At 41.5% G+C, this 13,117-nt stretch overlaps 1 long non-coding RNA gene across 1 annotated transcript in view; it reads right to left on the bottom strand.

Annotated features, from left to right (window-relative positions):
- Nucleotides 1–1,793: 1,793 nt before the first annotated feature.
- The window catches only part of LOC135423014 (uncharacterized), a 137,950-nt gene continuing 126,626 nt past the window's right edge, over nucleotides 1,794–13,117 (bottom strand). Inside the window, exon 9 of the long non-coding RNA XR_010434678.1 lies at nucleotides 1,794–7,492. This is a non-coding gene — a long non-coding RNA (uncharacterized LOC135423014). The remainder of the gene's footprint in view (nucleotides 7,493–13,117) is intronic.

Genomic DNA, 13,117 nt, shown 5'->3' with positions numbered 1-13,117 from the left:
TGGGTGGCACTCACCTGCATGCAAAGAGTTGACACAGCTTTGATCCATCACCCTGCTCCCTCCTGAAGTCCGCACATAAACCACTGGGACTTGCTTAAGTGCTCTGAGTAGATTTTAAGGGAGTCTTAAAACATCACACATCGTCCCAGCTCCCTGGTTTCTTGCTGCAAGACAGTCTAGCATTGCCTCTCAGTGGTCACATGGCAGAAGCAACGGGGAGAACAAAATGACCAGATATTTTGTCGTTCTGGGATGGCAAAGTGAGCTGGGGATGCTGTTTCAGGTTCACTGGCAAACCACATGGCCCATGTGCCACACTAAGTGCTGCCAAGAGCTGTGAGCATGGCAGCTTCGGTTTGTTTTCAGTGTCTGTCTCTAATGTCCCTGATCTGCTCTAACTTTTACCACATCCTTCAAAAATGGAAGTCATGCAGCCCTCCAGATCTTTAAGTTCAGCTCCATGGATATCGACAGATATATTTTTAAAGCGTTGCTATTGTAAATCAAAGTCGGGGATTACATTGCCAGATGAAAAGGAAACCACCACTGAAATGCAAAGCCAAAAAATTCCCACAATTAAGCCCAAAATTCTCATTAACATTTATGGATTCAAAATTAATAATACGCCCTTGAAGCCAAAAATTCTCATCAATATTTGTGGATCCAAAACAAACCATACACCCTATTTACATGATGCATTTATTTACAGGAGAAATCTAATCTCAAGGGGATGTTGTCACTGTTAGGACATTGGACTTTCCTTCTTCTCCAAGTTCACACATTCGACCTTCCCATGCAGCATACGAAATCAATGCATGCAAATCCTTTTTCACAGCTCTGTTCCCATTTCAATCAATGGTAAAACTCCCATCAAATCGAATGAGGGTATAATTAAGTCCTTTATATTTTAGTAAACTCCACACCAGTAGCTCACAAACCTACAGACTGAGTAAAAATTTGGTAAGTTGATTGCCCAAGGCACAAAGAAGAATGTGCAAAATAAAAAAAATAAGCAAGTTTCACAGGCATTTTGGCCAAGTCTAATTATCCCTCTACTAATCCTGTTCCTCCAGGAAAGCTGTATGAAGTCCTGGTAGAGCAAATCTGCATATTCAGACCTGCTGCTGAACAATGAGGCTGCCTGCATCTTTCAAATTCAGGATGGCTGATCTGCACAAGATCAGATTCTGTCCTCTTTCTTCATGCTGATGCTATCTACTTCAACAGTAGATTGCTGATTTGGGGATACAAATATCTGCTGAATGTGTGCTGCACCAGGTCCAAAGACAAGAGATAACCTCAGGATTACTTCTGCAGAGTCATTGTGCAAGGTGGCTGTCCCTAGCAGTGTGAAAAGTTAAATCTCAAGGATGCTGATGCTGAGGATTCAGAAGACTTATATTTAAAGGTATGTGTAGTATACTGAAGGGGAAAATAACTGTCCCTGGTTTAACATATCTGGGTAGTGAACAGCAGAACAGGAGGTTTTCCCTATAGGTTACACCCAGCAGCACAGGGAGAGGGAACCCAGCAGTGACAGGGTTTGTCAGAGTCACCAAAGAAATCATTTTTCCCCAACTCCATGGCTGAAAGTGGCAATTCAGGGAAAAAAATGGCTTGCTGAGACTTGGAAACCACTGCAAAACCATTGCTTGCTAGAAGCACACGCGGACTTGTAATCCTTTTGGAAGTATTAGCTTTGGAAAACGGCTTTAGAACATCTTCCAAATCTTTGCAACCCGAGCTTGAGCTTTGCAGGAGAGTGCCCTGAATGCCCTGTTACCTTTGGGGGGGGAGAAACTGCTTAGGGGAGAGAAAAAACAGGACGAGAGTAAGGGAAAAGAGAAGCTGAGAGTGCAAAAGAAATGGACATAGTCACCAGTCAGTTTATATACCCTCAGCATGCTTTTGCACCTCCCTGGCATGAGGAGTTGTTTGCCTTTTCTGGGCTTAGCACTGGAGGGAGGGATGGGCCCAATTGGCCACCTGAGGTATCTTGCCTTTTAGGGCTTAGCTCACCTGAGGCATCTTCTTGCCTTTTTAGGGCTTAGCCCACCTGAGGCATCTTCTTGCCTTTTTAGGGCAAAAGTCAAAGCCTGCAAACTCCTGGAATGCATAAATCATTAACTATTTCAGTCTCTGACAACCACAGAGGCAGCCATCCATCCTGTACATCTCCATACTGCCACTGCACCCCACAGAGATGCAGCATAAGAAGCAAGGCAGGGAGAAATTCTTCATCCACCTGGCAGAGAGAGACCTTGCTGCTGCTAAAGCCTTTTATTCATTCCCTGCATGAACACCAGCTTCTTTTCCCACTGCAGAAGAGTCTGTGAGCAAACTTCTGGTCTCCTGGTGCTGTCACCCTTGTACAGCCTGCTGTCGTCACACCCCCGGTAAACCATGTCATAGCGGGGCAGAAGGCAGGAATGCTTCTGTGGACTGGTCTGTTAATGCAGGGGTTTTTTGAAGCATTTCACAGCCAAATCCTTGTCACAGGTTTTCGTGGAAATCACTGGTGTTGTGTTGATTTATACCTGCTACAGTTTAGGCCTACTTTATTTTTGGAGAGCTGGACAAATGCTGGGAACAAAGGGAGGACCACTCAAAGGCCAGTACAGGGATTGCCAGGGAAGTGGCCCTGGGAGAGCCTGGAATCTTGGCTATGCAAGCTGGTGACCCTCCAGTACCTGTTTACAGATCGAGCAGGCAGGTGTCACCTCCCTTTACTTTAAATATCCAAAATACAGACATTTACATGTTATCTGCTTGAACCTCTGCTCCCTTAAGTCAAAGAAAAGAAACCAGATCTCACATTTAAGTCTTTTCTCTGGGGTGAAATGACTTGCAACCTGAAAATGACTTTTAGAACAACTTCAATGTAGCCTGAATATGAAGTATTCAAACTTAATTATACGCACTGAAGAGCAAACAACACTGTCTAAACACAAACACAAGCTTTCTCCCACAGTTTTATTTCCCAATGACTCACGTTGAAGGGATATTGTTTTCTTTCAGGCATTAACTGATGAGATAGAAACAAGAAATAAAATTTCTGGACCAAAGCATCCATGCCAGGGAGCAGATTCCATTTTTCAGCCAGACCTTTATTATTACAAAAAGTCATTATGAGAGCTGCTTCAGTGGCATGTCATACAGCTCACATCCCTTACTGTCTGTATATGAACACTGGATCAGCTTCCTATAGAAGTGCTTTGCATCCTCCCAAACTCCACACGGACAATGCTGCTGTGACAAACACAATGTCACACACACACACACACACACTCACTCATTTAGCAGTCTGAAGTCCACAGAGAAACCTGTCATTTCCAATACAGCTGTACCACTGATATAGCAAAGAAAAAAGCCTTGCAGAGGGCCCCACCAGGTCAGAGCAAACCTGGTCTTTCCCCTGCCTACAGCCAACTTGGGAAAGTTGGAGGAGCAGAGGGTTCCTTCCCCTGGTGCCTGGGTCAGCAACATTAAAGGTGTCTTCAAAACCTTTCTGGGATTTCCAGAGAATTTCAAAATTTTCCAGGGAAGAGAAGATTTCTCTCTTATGGTGTCCTATCATGCTGCTGGGAGTTATTCACCACAAGCTTTTGGACCATGGTCCACTTTCAGTTCCCTTCTGTGTAAAGGTATCTACTTGGGTTCACAAACAATTTCTGCACATGCTAAACTTTGAAAAAAATTATTATATGAAATTTTTTTCACGAGTTCTACTGCCCACATCTCACGTGATCAGCACAGTCAGAAGCCTGTTTTACAGTAAACTGCTGTTTTACAGTAAGCAAGTATTTTGGTGTAAAAAGAACTCTATAAAATGCATCCTATTAGATGCACCCCACTAAATATGGTAATCCCTTTTTGTTGTAATCAAGCACAATTTGTAGCATTCCTAACACTCCAGACCACATGTTCAGAAGCTGTTTGTCCTCATGTTTGTGACCTAAAATACAGCCCCCAAAATCATATGTTTTTATGCACATATTCTTTAACCTATGCTGACAATGCAGGAAGTCAGAACAATCCCCTTCCGTGCCTTAAAGTCATGCACCAAGTTTGCTTTTTCCTCACCTCTGCCTGCTCCAAATACAAGGAAAGGTGTCAGAAATGCATGTAATCAGTTTTTCTTGCAGTGCTTTTTCAGAGCAAGTGATCCAGGACAGTTTTTGTCCATCTGGCTTCCTGCTCATGAAAACACCCTTCCTGGATGAGGGCTAATTAGGCAATAAAATAGTTTATCCTTCTAATGTACTGATTTACTTAGTGAAGCAAACAGTGTGCTGGTGTGTTCATTCACGGCATTTATGTAACTGTTTGCACATAGGTTTTCCAGTGACTGTGAAATAATTATAATGATTTTGAATTAGCATAAACGTTGCATTCTGCAGCTCAGGAAGCAACCCCTTTTGATTTCAGGGGCAAAAAGAAGTGGGAGGATGCTTAAACATTTGAGAATGAAACACACTCATTAGCTGTAGCTGAGTTTACGAACTTCAGAGGTTAAGCATTAGCTACAAAAAACCTTTTAATCAAGATGGATCAAGCTTCTCCACTTAAACACATTATCCAAATTTGCAGTCATCTCTAGTTAATGAGTCAGTCTGAATTAGCCTTTCAAAAGAATTAAGGGAAAAGAATCAACACTTTGATGGTGTTTGAAGCACAAGTTGAAGTAATTGAATCAATGTGTTAAATCTTAGATGAGATCTTTTAATCTGTAAAACAGTGATCGAGAGCTATGTGACTGAAACCAGATGAAGTGGTTAATTTGGATGAATTATTCTGTACAGGGAGGTCCCCCTCAATAACAGCCTGTCTGAAAGCAGGGTTTGCTTATATTCACCACACCTGAAAAGGAACAATGAGGGTTGAAATGTGCCAGTTCTTCTTCTTACATTCCCCTGTGACTGCAAGACAGATTTTTGTCCTTCAGGTCAAGGCTCATACCTGAATGTGTTGCGAAAACAAGACTTTGAGCAAGTCTCTTGGGAGTCCACTGGGGAGAGATAGTAAAAATTTTATCTTTCCAGGTCTCTGGGATGAGGTCATTAACAGACAGGCTTTCTGCATTCCCACTGAAAACCTACTCTCAAGTTTAACTGGAAAATTCCTATAGTAACACATCAGAGGAAATCCTGCCTCCTCAAGGAGTAGTTTAACTGGACTTATTTTATTATATGATGAACCAGACCCCTCAAGATTCTGATGAGACCTTGAATGTGTAGGTATATAAGGACTGGTACGTACAAGCTCTTTGAACACTTTTCCTACCAAAATAAGTTGCAAAGAGGAGAAGTCATCAATCTCACTGGGTCCTTGTATTAGTCCTTGTCCCCTGGCTGCCCTGGCTGCTTTGTGTGTGGAATTCCCTTTGAAGCAAAGACCACATTATGTTCATTAGAAATTTCATTAGTGGTCAGGGTTAATTTCGGTAATTAGGATGTGGTGAAACAACAACCAACTGAGCACTTCCTTTCAATGAAGTATTAACTTCAAAGCTCTCCATGTGCTTAAATGTGACCCATAAAACCACCAGTCCTTTGATGTTTTCCAACTGCAAATGGCTCTACTCAGTGACAGAGCTCAATGGAAAAATAAAAGCTGGCATCAAAACCCAGCTCTGAAAAAAATACAACTGTGTTCAAGAATGGATAACTGTTCTCTTTTACGGCTCCTGAAAACTGCAGAAATGCACAAAACACTTCTGAATTAGGAGCTCTTTAAAAGCAGCATGTTAAACCTGCCAAACAAAGCTCTTACCCAATGTGAAATACAGAACAAAATGAAATACAGAAAACAGTCAAGTCCAAAGCTGGCCAGGGTTGTTTCAGCCACAGTAGGGACAAAGATGCAGCACCACCACACTCAGCCCAGGCTATGCCCCAGTCCTTCCCTGCACACCTGGGATTGAAAGCAGGAGCTGAGGGATGATCCAGAGCTATGTGGGAGATCAACACACTGAGCTTGCTTAGTATCTCTCATTCAACATGTTACATTAGTCTCCTTGCTTGTTTTTTTCTATTTTTTTTCCCCTCCTCGTTCTCTAAATTGTCCCTAATTCGAATTTTGACAAAAATCCCCTCATCTCCTCTGGACAGAATATCATTCAAAACCCAGAAAATGGAAAGAAATGAACTAAATGGTAATTTAACTCAGAGTGAAGCAAAGAGGAAGCTCCAACTGGCAGCTGAGTGCCCTGAGCCTGCTGCGTGCTGAGCTTCAGGTTATCCCTAGGAAAGGGGCACAGAATTTACTTGTAATGGAAAAACCCCTCTGTTGTGTCAGAGACCTCCTTTCAGGGGGAGCAGAGGAGCTCAGTGGGATGCTTGTTATGCAGACAGAGGTTTGCTGTCCAAGAGACATGGGTGAAGGACAAAGGACAAAGCTCCAGGCACAGTTAAAAACAGTTTTTCCTTCCAGCAGAGAGAAGGAAAAAATAAAAAAGGGGGTGGGAAATGCAATGCAGAATAGTGAAGATCTGAAGAAAACATCACATAATATAACCAGATTTTTGTGTGGGAGAAGTAAGCATTGACAAAATTCACATGTCTGAGGGGAATTTAATTGAAAGATTGAACATAAGTCAAGACTCAGAGGCCCAACAGCAAAAGATATCATGCATTAAAAGTAGCAAGTCATGCCCTTGCTTAGAAGAGACTGTGTTTAACCATGTGCCTTGTACTGGCACAGCCTGATTAAACTGCTTATAAGAATCTGAGGCCTCTTATTAACTATGAACTTTAAAAGTTTGTTTTTTATAAAAAGACAAAGTACATGTCAAAGCTATTACAAGATGGTTATAGCCAATCTCTTTTCCAGCACACAAAGATATGCTCCACTGATCACTGACATAAAAAAAAAAATAAAAAAAAATAGACTGCACTGGGTTTTTGAGGTGAGAAATGGAAAAGATATATTAGGTTGGCTTGTCCAGCACCCAGCTAAAGCAGAGGGCTTTTTTTATGGATTGTTTACTCAAGTTCTCTAGAAAACTTTCCCTTGGACTAAATAAAGTGTTGTATAATGTTCTTAGTAATATCAATATTTTCCCTGTGCTGACATAGCTGGATTCATTTCTGTGTGTTTAAAATATTATTTCACTGGCAGATATGGACACAGGGTTCCCACAGCTTAAGAGTCCAAGGCCAGCTCTCAAAGCTCCCTCTAAAAACCCAGCTGGCATTGACAACCCCTCTTCCTCATCTCCTAGAGAAGAGGATTTGAGGACTATTTAAAACTTGGCAGCTCAGAGAGCCCCTGAGCAAGTCTATGGTTGGAGATGGGCACCTGCAGCAGAGGTGGATTCAGCCAGGTGGATTGTCCCCCTCTGGGCACAGGCAGGGACATGTGCCACAGGCTCCTGGACACTACAGCTGTGTGACAACAACCCCAGAGCCAAACAAGGAGGAAATAAGATGATTAAACCTTCACAATCACGTCCATGGGCAGGAGCAGGAGCTTTGCTGAGCACAGCAAGGTACTGTCGAGAGAGAAAAAAAAAACCTCAATATTAAACTTTATGGAGTTTTCTTTAAAGAAGCATTTTAATACTATGCTTTTATCAATTTATTGGCAGAAGTGTCCCAGAGCTGGGGTATGGACCCTCATGCCAGTTGAACTACTCGGTGGAGCAGCATGAGGGGGATGGAGAGGGACTGTGGGTATTCCCAGTACAGCATAACCCAGGCAGTGGGGAACAGTAGAACTGTGAATGGCATATAATTCTATCTGTTTGTTTCAGATTTCTTTTTTAATAAGCACAGGGAAAGAGACAGAAGTTGTGAGGGTAAGAAGCTGAACTGTTAGCATATAACTCCTGTAATTAGATTAATGAAATGCCAGAGGATCCAGGTCTGGACATAATAATGTAGAAATTGCAATCGTGTTTCATGCTGTGAGGGCAACCAGAAAAGCAATGACATATTTCAGAAAATGTGTTCCTTATCTGTACTGAGAGAAAAGATAGCAAAAAAACAATGAGGAGACAAAGCCTATTTTCTTCATTGTCTCCCTTAGAAACAACTGAATTGCAATGGAAGTTCATATCTCAGCTTTGTTAAGGTAAGACTAGTGGTAAACTTATATGAGTACTAGTCTTACATTTCTATTGATCACATGAGACTTCCTTTTTAATTAGTGAAAAGCTAATGTATTTGAGTGAACTAATTTAGCAGGGAATTGCTGCACTGCTGATTGCATATTTTTAGAAGTAGCAGTTATTAGTTGTCATCTTCTGTCTGTTTTTAACACTGCCAAATTAATTTAACAGTAGAGAAATAACAAGGTATGTAAATACAATACCAGTGTTCCTGTACTATGGCACAGGTACCTGTAAAAATCCTAGAAAGTATATTTATGTTGTTGAAATAAATCATCTTAAGGGTGACTAACTCTTCTTCTGGCCATACAATTCCCCATCAGTCATAACATTCTTACTAATTGTTGTAAGTTAAAAAGCTGTCAGCAAAACTTCCACAGAACTCCACAGAATTTTGTAGTTGTTTCACTTGAATTTTTGACTCTAAAAAGAGAATCAATTTTGTTCACACCAAAATTCAGACCTCAGAATTTCTGCATACCTGAAAAACCCCAATTGTGTGATATAGTGAATATTTTCGTTCTGTCATACCAAGCATATACTAATAACCCATATAAAATAAGCACAGAAAAATAGCTTTGTGTTGCTGTTTTTCCTTATAAAGAAGTTATGACCAGGTCCATGTGGCAATAGCTGAACCCAAGGAATGCAGCCAGCAGGCAGAGCCAGTCTGCCAGTGGGAGCAGGTAGTGGCTCACTTTCCCCATGCAGGACAACCAGGAAAGTCCCAGGGCTGCTCTGGAGAATTGTCGATGCTATCACTCTGTTTCTACCTTTTCAGTGAGTCTCCTTGCCCTGGCTGTGGCTCTATTGACAAAAATCTGCATTTTGTGCTGGTCCAGACATGCTGCATGTTCTTGCTGGTCCATGGGATTCAGGGGAAAGGACTCACACTGCGGGCTGAGGCTGGAGCCTGCTCTCAGTGTAAGGATGTCCAGGCTATGTGGAAATGGGATTTGTCACATGCCAACTGCTGCTCACAACTTCATGGGGGGGCTTCATCCACCTGGCTGCTCTGCAAAGGTGCACCACAGAGGAGATCAGAGCTTCTACAGAGGTCTGGACTGTGCCTTCCCCCATCACAGCACGAACGCTGTCGGCTCGCAAGCAACCCCAAGGCTCCTGGTTACACTAAAGAGCTACAGCCTCTTCACTTGGAATGCAGCTCATTCCTGTCCTCTGGCACTCGTGCATGAAGTGAGACTCATCCTACCACTCCTTGGGGGTGTGAGCAGCCAACAAGAAGCTGTAAAGGCAGCTCAGAAAAAAAAAACTTGACTTCAATGCAGTGTCACAGTATTAATGAAAGCCTTGAACCAGCTCTAGAGGAGTGTTATCTCTGCACTGGCCCTGCTGCAGGGCAGGCAGCCCAAGGGGAGCACAGGGTTTGCCTGAGGGGGGTTGTTTTCCCAGTGCTGAAGTGAATGCTAATTGTGGAGGGGCTGAGCAGCCACAGCCGGGCCAGGGCTGGGTTTCAGTGCTCTACAAATACTGTCATCATAGTTCTGGGAAAGTTTCCTTCTTATTCATCCCAGTATCTATAAAATGAGAATTGTGACAGCAATTAACACTAATTAAAATAAACAGTAAATGTTAATAAGAGACCAAAATTATCTATTTCAGTGCAACGAAGTAGAAGTTTTTCCTTATTACTCATTATGACCTCGTTAAATATATTCATTTATCTGGAAGTGCAAGAGCACATATTCCAGGAGGATAGGTACCTCATAATTTTTTCCTCCTTTCTCCCTATCTTGCAAAGATAAATGCTGTTGTACTCAATCTCTTTGAAAAACTGCTGAAGAAAAATCCAGGAATAATTAGATCTGATGGGGCTGCAAACATTTTCAGAGAAAAATAGAATCCCCTTCAGAAATCATCAAAGTAATTATTACACTACAGGAGCTCTAAGCTTGAGAACAAAGTAAGAGAACAGTATTTGTTTTGGAGGTTATTCTATTTTGGTCAGAAATTGCTGCATAGTCCTGTTTCTTATTTTCCTTTATTAATGTTCCTTGCAGCATGGTATTAACCTCCACTAAAAAGTTCGTTTTCCAGCCTGGTCTTTGCTATTCAAAATAAACTGCACCTATTTCTATTCACATATCACTGTCAGATATTATGTTGCCTCAATTACAGATGGACTTTTGGGTGCTGCCAGAACCACAGTAGCTCACAAATGGAGGGCTGCTGCTGGACCTCAGGATGCCTCAGGGTTTGGGATCAATCTGGGACTGGTGCTGGGGAGTGCTAAGCAGACACACCATCCCAACAGTGCCCGGGGTTCTGGCTCTTTTTGGTACTTAATACACAGGGAAAGCCAAAGGAGCTGTGGAATAAGCTTTAATCCCAAGTCAAGATCAAGAGATTCAAAGGTTGCACAACTCAAAGAATACATTTTTTTTCCTAACGTTATGATCACTCTTACAAAATGTGTTTATAAACTACCAGCAAATATTCAGCATGTTCCTGATATCAAGGACTCAAGGACAGCATTTTCTAACAAATAAATAGCAAGTCCAGCTACATATTCAGGAGGAGCCACCTTCAGTCCAAGTTTCTCAGAACCTTAGAATAGAGCCTTGAATACTTGAAAGACAAGTATCTTTCAAGTCTAAATACACTTTGCCTCTCTCCTAATGGCCACCTCTTGATAACATTTTGGGTGTTTTTTGATTTCATTCCTGCTTGAGCTGAACAAATATGCCCAGACAGACCTATCTGTCTGAGTCCTTGCTCTGGTATCAAAGGGTCTGTGTGACTGAGTTTATTGCAACAAATAAAAATCAATGCATTTTAAATAGAAAATCATTTCCACCTGAATTACTGTAGATACAGATGTGGAAAAAAATATTAGTCACAGCTTGCTGAATGATAGGCATTTTTGCAGCTTTGTGACTAACACTTCATGAGCAAACAACTGCTTCCATGCAAATAGAAAACCTCAATGTCCCCAGGTACATGGAAACCATCATTTCAGAATGGGAATGACTCACATTAATGCATTGCATTTCATAAGAGCCCTGTGAGACACAAAATTGTCAGATGATAGGGATGTGAGACACGGAGATTAAATGATTTAACTAACTCCCATAGTCTGCTTTGTGACAGAGCCAGAAAATTAACTCAGAATTTCTCAGTCCCCATCCAATATTTTAATTTCAACATTAGCATTAGCAATATTCGAGTGACCTCTCTTCCCAGCACAGCAATAGAGGAGGCAATGGGCCATTAGGGATTGCTGCAGATATCAAATCCCCCCTCCAGGAAGGGCTTTGCTTCTTTTTCTTCAATCTGTGCACACACTGGGCATAACAAGAGCAGGCACATAAACACAGAACAGCAATGTCAGGCCTCCAGCTATCAGACAAAGTGTTAAACAATTTTTAACATGTAGATGAGGCTTTGGCTCTCCTTTGAATCTGGCAGATGAGACTTCCAGTAGCATAATGTCCAACAGGATCAGACTGGGGGCCTTGCTCTGCCCTTCATCACAGAGAAACTTTCCACCTGCTCTTTCCCTTGCTCCCTGAGGTCTCTGCCTGCTGCAGCCTCACCTCATCCAGCTGTGCAGCAAATTTTGCGTGACACGACTGTGTGGCTCAGGCCATTTGCCTGCAATTCTCAGGGTCTGGGTCACATTTCTGGCCGGTTCACTGATTTTTCTGAGGCTTTCTTCCCTCCCTGTTGTTTCTGGGGCAGAAAAAGGCACTGTTACCCTGGCATTCACTGTGGTGAAGGGCATGGCAGTCCCTGCACAGCACTGGGCACGTACAAGTTATCACGAAGAACCCCTGATGTGTTTGTTTTACAAGCCAGACGATTGGAGAAATAGATGAAGGGTTTTTGTTTTTTTTTCTGCTAGGATAGTTCTAATTTGTCTCCAGATTGGAGTAACAAATAAACAGAAACGAACCTGTCAAGTGCAATCTCTTCAAAAGAGGTTCAGAAGCTGGGTTTTAATTGTTTTAGTTCTTAAGCAAGCAACATTGAGTGCATAAAACCATAAATCACTGGGTTTTAATGACTTACATAATATTTTGTCACTGTGAATACAGGAAAAGGCAACAGACAAAAAGACTTAATCTGTGCAGCAGCTATTTATTTCTTCATCCCATTTATTTGCACTATCCAGCAAAATTAATAAAAGTTTCCAGACTACCTCGCTGAGATCACTTTCAAGTTTACTGAGCTTTTCTGCCTTGAGCTGTGTGTATCAGATCAAGAAATATTCTCTGAAACATTTGTAGAAACCCTTGGAAAACAAAGTCCTGGTTTTGGTACACCTACCAACATATCAGTGGTTGTCTGACTCCAAGAGCCACATCTCAATCTCATACTGACTTGAATAATATTCAACTAGTACTGGTATTTATCAGCCAGTACAAGAGCTGGGTTTTTAGAAATTATTTTTACCAGTGTCAAGATCTTATTATTTTGAACTGGCTACATCTTCATAGCTGCATTGGAGGTTTTTTTCCTTTTTTCCTCAATTAAATACGTGGGTTTGCTAAAACCAACCTGTTTAAAAGGAGGGTATTGATTTAAAGTTTTTAATGAAAAAGTTTCTGGGAACTACGGTGATTTCACTGGCCAGTTTCAGGGAAAAAAAAAAAAAAAAAAAAAAAAGAGAGAGTGAATAAAATGCCTGACCCTTTCAAGTAGGAAAATGGGTGCTTTGACAGAATCCAAAAATATGTTTGAAAGCATGAGTGGAAAATGGTATGGAAATAGAGAAAGACAAAACTACAAAAGCTGTCTCAAATTGAAATTGCTGTTCTTCAGCCATCTCTGCTTCTGGAAGCAGTTATATGTGGACTAAAGAATGACACTATGAATCATAAAGTACTTACAATAAAAATATCAAAGAATTCAGATCAAATGCATTGTAAGTGCCCTTCAATAAGATTAAATGAAATTCTATTTTGACAATTACAGTTCAACAGTACAGCAGACATCTTATGCAATTCTATAATAAGTTGTAATTTTACAGTAGATGGCTATCAA

The sequence above is a fragment of the Pseudopipra pipra genome, chromosome 16 (genome assembly GCF_036250125.1).
Source record: "Pseudopipra pipra isolate bDixPip1 chromosome 16, bDixPip1.hap1, whole genome shotgun sequence".
Lineage (NCBI taxonomy): Eukaryota > Metazoa > Chordata > Aves > Passeriformes > Pipridae > Pseudopipra > Pseudopipra pipra.
Note: the sequence above shows the minus strand (reverse complement) of the source record. Positions and strands in the feature narration are given on the sequence as shown.